This window comes from Macaca fascicularis, chromosome 3 (genome assembly GCF_037993035.2).
Source record: "Macaca fascicularis isolate 582-1 chromosome 3, T2T-MFA8v1.1".
In the NCBI taxonomy this organism is placed as follows: Eukaryota; Metazoa; Chordata; class Mammalia; order Primates; family Cercopithecidae; genus Macaca; species Macaca fascicularis.
Genome location: NC_088377.1, coordinates 110759046 through 110765577, shown reverse-complemented (window position 1 = coordinate 110765577; position 6532 = coordinate 110759046).

Here is a 6532-nt window from a genome sequence, read left to right as displayed (position 1 = left end):
TTTTGATGGGAATTGCATTGAATTTGTAGATTGCTTTTGGCAGTATGGTCAGTTTCACAATATTGATTCTACCCAATCCATGAGCATGGAATGTGTTCCATTTATTTGTGTCATCTATGATTTCTTTTAACAGTGTTCTGTAGTTTTCCTGGTAGAAGTCTTTCACCTTCTTGGTTAAGTATATTCCTAAGTATTTTATGTTTTTGCATTCACTGTAAAAGGCTAAGTTCTTGATTTGATTATCAGCTTGGTGGTTGTTGGTATACAGCACATCTGCTGATTTGTGTACATTAATTTTGTATCTTGAAATTTGCTGAATTAATTTACCAGTTCTAGGAAGTTTTTGGCAGGTATATAATCATGTCATCAGCAAACAGCAACAGTTTGGCTTCTCTTTACCAGTTTTAATGCCCTTTATTTCTTTCTCTGTTTTGATTGCTCTGGCTAGGACTTCTAATACTATGTTGAATAGAAGTGGTAAAAGTGGGCATCCTTGTCTTGTTCCAGTTCTCGGGGAAAGCTTTCCACCTATCTCCATTCAGTATAATGTTGGCTGTGGGTTTTTCATAGATGACTTTTATTACCTTAAGGTATGTTTCTCCTATGCCAATTTTGTTGAGGGTTTTAATCATAAAGTGATGCTGGATTTTGTCAAATGCTTTTTCTGTGTCTATTAGGATGATCATGTGATTTTTGTTTTTAATTATGCTTATGTGGTTTATCACTTTTATTGACTTGCAGATATTAGTCATCCTTGTGTCCCTGGTATGAATCCCACTTGATCGTGGTGGATTATCTTTTTGATATACTGTTGAATTTGGTTAGCTAGAATTTTGTTGAAGATTTTTGCATTTATGTTTATCAGAGATATTGGTCTGTAGTTTCGTTATGTCCTTTCCTGGCTTTGGTATCAGGGTGACACGGGCTTCATAGAATAATTAAGGGAGGATTCCCTCTTTTTCTGTCTTTTGGAATAGTGTCAATAGGATTGGTACCAATTCTTCTGTGAATGCCTGATAAAATTTAGCTGTGAATTTGTTGGGTTCTGAAATTTTTTTTTTTTTGTAACTGTTTAATTACCATTTCAATGTCACTGTTTGTCATTGGTCTGTTCAGAGTTTCTGTTTCTTCCTGTTTTAATCTAGGAAGGTTATATATTTCCAGGAATGTATCCATCTTCTCTAGGTTTTCTAGTTTATGCATGTAAAAGTGTTCATAGTAGCCTTGAATGTTCTTTTGCATTTCTGTGGTATCAGTTGTAATATTTACTGTTGTGTTTCTAATGGAGCCTATTTGGATCTTCTCTCTTCTTTTCTTGGTTAATGTCACTAATGGTCTATCAATTTTATTTATCTTTTCAAAGAACTAGCTTCTTTATTTGTTTTTTGTATTTTTTCTTCAAATTCATTTAGTTCTGCTCTGATCTTTGTGATTTGTTTTCTTCTGCTGGGTTTGGGTTTGGTTTGTTCTTGTTTCTCTTGCTCCCTGAGGTGTGACCTTATATTGTCTATTTGTACTCTTTCAGACTTTTTGATGTAGGCATTTAATGCTGTGAACTTTCTGGTTAGCACCACCTGTGCTGTATCCCGGAGGTTTTGATAGGTTGTTTCACTATTATCATTCAGTTCAAATATTTTTTTAAATTTCCATCTTGATTTCACTGTTGACCCAACAATCATTCAGGAGAAAGTTACTTCATTTTCATGTATTTGCATGGTTTTGAGGGTTCCTTTTGGAGTTAATTTCCAATTTTATTCCACTGTGGTCTGAGAGAGATAACCTGATGGCTATGTGCCTAGGTGATGATCTTTTTGTGATGAATTTCTCAGATGTTCTTTGAGCTCCTTGTATTTAGATGTCTAGATATCTAGCAAGGCCAGAGAAGTTTTGATTATTCCCTCAAATATGTTTTCTATATTAGTCTATTTTCATGCTGCTATGAAGAAATACCCAAGACTAGGTAATTCATACAGAAAAAGAGGTTTAAGGGACTAACATTCCACATGACTGGGGAACCCTCACAATCATGGCAGAAAGTAAAGGAGGAGCAAAGGCACATCTTCCATGGTGACAGACAAGAGAGAGCATGTGCAGGGAAACTGCCCTCTAAAAAGCCATCAGATCTGATGAGACTTATTCACTATCATGAGAACAGCATGGGAAAAACCCACCCCCATGATTCAATTACCTCCCACTGGGTCCCTCCCGCTACACATGGGGACTGTGGGAGCTACAGTTCAAAATGAGTTTTGGGAGGGGATACAGCCAAACCATATCATTTTCCAAACTTTCAGATTTCTCTTCCTTGGGAACACCAGTTATTCTCAGGTTTGGTCATTTAACATAATTCCTAACTTCTTGGAGGCTTTGCTCATTTTTTAAAGTTCTTTTTTATTTGTCTTTATCAGATTGGGTTAATTCAAAAGCCTTGCCTTTGAGCTCTAAAGTTCTTTCTTCTACTTCTTTGATTCTATTGCTGAGACTTTCCAGAGAATTTTGCAGTTCTCTAAGTGTGTCCTTCATTTCCAGAACTTGTAATTATTATTATTATTTTTTTAATCTTTTTTTTTTTTTTGAGACAGAGTCTCGCTCTGTTGCCCAGGCTGGAGTGCAGTGGCCAGATCTCAGCTCACTGCAAGCTCCGCCTCCCAGGTTTACGCCATTCTCCTGCCTCAGCCTCCCGAGTAGCTGGGACTACAGGCGCCCACCACCTCGCCCGGCTAGTTTATTGTGTTTTTTTAGTAGAGATGGGGTTTCACCGTGTTCGCCAGGATGGTCTCGATCTCCTGACCTCGTGATCTGCCCATCTCGGCCTCCCAAAGTGCTGGGATTACAGGCTTGAGCCACCGTGCCCGGCCTTATTTTTTGTTTTAATGCTATTTATTTTACTGGAGATTTTTCCATTCATATCATATTCTGTATCTTTTTAAAAATTTCTTTAAATTGGAATTCACTTTCTCTGGTGCCTCCTTGATTAGCTTAATAGTTGACCTTCTGAATTCTTTTTCTAATAATTCATAGATTTTGTCTTGGTTTGGATCCATTGCTGGTGAGCTAGTATGTGCTTTTGGGGCTGTTAAAGCCTCTTGTTTTGTCATATTACCAGAATTGTTTTTCTGGTTCCTTCTCATGTGGGTAGACTATGTCAGAGGGAAGATCTGGGACTCAAGCACTGCTGTTCAGATTCTTTTATCCCATGGGATGTTCTCTTGATGTGGCACTCTCCCCTTTCCCCTGGGGATGGGGCTTCCTAAGAGCCAAATTGCAATGACTGTTATTTCTCTTCTGAATCTAGCGACACAACAGAGCTACATGGTTCTGGGCTGGTACTGGAGAGTGTTTGCAAAGATTCCAGTGAAGTGATTCATCTTCAGGTGTCTCTGCCATGGATAGATACCAGCACCTGCTCCAGTGGAGGTAGCAGGGGAGTGAAGTGGACTTTGTGAAAGTCCTTGTTAAATTTTTGTTAAGTGTGCTGGTTTTGTGTTGGTTGGCCTCCAGCCAGGAGGTGGTGCTTTCAAAAGTGCATCAGCTGCAGTTGTATAGGGAGGATTCAAGTTTGCCCTAGGGTCAAAAGATGGGCAGGGCCATAGGGCTCCCAAGGGATGATGTCTTTTGTCTTTTTGGCTACCAGGATGAATAGAGAAAGACCATCGGGTGGGGGCAGGGTTAGGCTTGTCCAAACTCAGACTCTCCTTGGGTGGGGTCTGGTTTGGCTGCTGCAAGAGAAGGTTTCCAGGGGGGGGATTATGGCTGCCTCTGCTGTGTCATACAGGTTGCCAAGGAAGTGGGGGAAAGCCTGTAGCCACAGGCTTACCCAGCTCCCTTGCAGTCCACAGCCAGAAAGGCTGGTCTCACTCTCACTGTGCCCCCACCAACTGCACTGGGTTTATTTTCAGGCAGCCAGTGAGCAGGGCTGAGAACTTGCCGCTGGCTACAAGCCTCCCAGCTGAGAAAGCAAGCAGACTCAGACTCACAGTTCCTTGGATGTCCCATGGAGGCTGCAGCAGCAATCCACCTCCTTCAAGGGGTCTGTGGATTCTCTTGGCTTTCCTGGTATGTTCCTGTGGTAGTTCTTAGAGCAAAAGTTCACAGTGTGAGTCTCCACACACTACTCTGTCCAAATGGGAGCTGCAAGTTTGTCCTAACTCCTATTTGCCATTTTCCCTCTTGCCTTCTTTAAAATTATTTATTTCACCTTGACTTTAGACATTCTGAATATAATGTGCTATAGTAAAGGCCTTTTAGCAATGTATTTGCCTGGGGATTACTGGGCCTTCTCTATGTGGATGTCTAACTCCCTTGATAGACATGAAATCTATTATAGAATAACTCATAAATTTGGTTGCTTTGTTTTCCCTGGTGTCCCAAAGGCTTTGTTCATTCTTTTTTATTTTTTCGTTAGTTTTGTCTGACTGGATTGTTTCAAAATACCTGTCTTCAAGTTCTGACATTCTTTCTTCCGCTTGGTCTAGCAGATTACTGAAGCTTTAGAATGTGTTTTGAATTTTCTTCAGTGAATTTTTTAGCTTCTGAATTTCTGCTTGGTGATGTGTTTATTTATTTATCTATCTCCTTGGTAAATTTCTCCTTCATATCTTGATCTGATTTTCTGATTTCATTTGTGTTGGTTTTCAAATTTCCCTTGCATCTTATTAAGCTTCATTAAAACCAATATTTTGAATTATTTATCTGGTATATCAGAGAATTCTTTTTGATTAGGATCTGTTGCTGGACAATTGTTTTGGTCCTTTGGTGTCATATTTCCCTGCTTTTTCATGTTTTCTGTGTCCTTCTGATGATATTTGTGTACGTGGTATAGCAGTCACTTGTTCCAAAATTTTGAAATTGCTTTTGTAGGTGGGTTTTTTCCTGAGAATCATGTACCCTGTTTATTGAATGTAATATTTTGGCTTTGATTTTGGGTGCCTAGGGTAGTTTTTCCTTTGTGTGTCATCTTTGGCAGTACACAGCGTCAGTTGTTTCTGTGATTTCCTGAGTGACTTAGGGTACCGTTATTAGTTGAGGTTGTGGTGAAGTTTTGCTGGGGACTTGGGACACCAACTGAGTCCGGTCTTCAGTCCCCAGTGGTGGCAGAAGTAGGGTGAGCGTGCCTGTTCTTAGGCCCCAGAGCAGCTTTCACTGCCCCTGGTGTGAGTAGGTCCGGGAGAGCTGATTCCTGGGCCTCCAGTTGGCCGGCTTAGAAGCTAGTGATGGAAATGGTGGACCAGGTATGTAGGTAGCTTCTCAGGCCACTGGGTAGCTGGTGTGTGGGTGATGGTAGTAGAGGTGGTGGAGCAACTCCCGGGACCCAAGCAGTCTGTGTTGCTGTTGTTGGAAGCTCTGATGGGTTGGGTGGGCCAGTTCCCAGTCCCACAGCTGCCCATAGCAGGGTGAAGGTTATTGTACTAAGCGTGCTTAAGAGAGCCTGTTCTCCCCTGTTCGTGCCCTGACTAGATGTCATTTACAGCCTCATTGCCTCAAACTGCCTGCAGGTGGGACACACTCCAACATTAAACTCTCAAAATGGTGCCAGCTGTGGGCTTGTGACCACAGGGTGGGCCCATGTCAGGTGAGCAGCATAGGCAGGAAACTGTGGGGAGTGCAGTTCGCTCTGGTCTTGTTCTCATGGCAGCTCATAACAGGGCATTAGATATTGTCCTAGATATGCCTCCTGATTTCCCTGTCCTTCTTGACCCTGTGATGGCTACAGACATGCCAACTTTAACTTGGCCTGAGGTCTGGGCCAAGCATGGTGTTGAAATCTCAAAATGGCACATTGAGGTGAAGCACCTCCCAGGCAGGCAGTGTGGGCAAGAAGCTGTGTGGACTGCAGTCTGCTCACATCTCAATATCAACAGCATCTCATTGCAGAGCAGTGGGTGTTTTCCGAGATGTGCATAGGGTAGCCTGGTTTCCCTGATGCTCCATGGCTCTGTGGTGGCTGCAGCCATGTCAGCCTGATCTCAGTCCAAGGATGGGGTGCAGCCCAAAGGTAAACTCTCAAAATGGCGCCTTGGGCCAAGGATCAGAAGGAGCATGGCACCTTTAAAGCAAGTAGTATGGAAAAAAGCTGTGGAGGGTGTGTTCCACTCTCATCTCAGTCTCAGAGGAGAATGGGTCATGTCCTATATATACATAGAGTAATCTTGATTCCCTGTTCCTCCTTGGCTGGGCAGCTGCTGCAACCAAATCAGCCAGATCTTGGGCAGAGGGTGGGGCACAGCTCAGCATTAAACTCTCAAAATAGTGCCTTTGGCTTGGAAACAGAGAGGGTGGGGTCCCTCTCCAGAAAGCAGCATAAGCAAGAAGCTGTGGGTAGTACAGTGTGCTCCTGTCTCAGTCTCGGCAGCCCACAGCAGGGTGGCAGGGACCCTCACAGGGGTACAGGAGCACCCCGTCTCCCTTCTCCCGTCTTGGAGCAGTGCAGTGGCTACAGCCATGTCTGTAGGTCCCTGGTATCTAGAATCTCAAAATGGCTCCTAGCTGAGGCTCCTCCAGGCTCAGATGTCTGTGGGATCCTGTGTGGGTT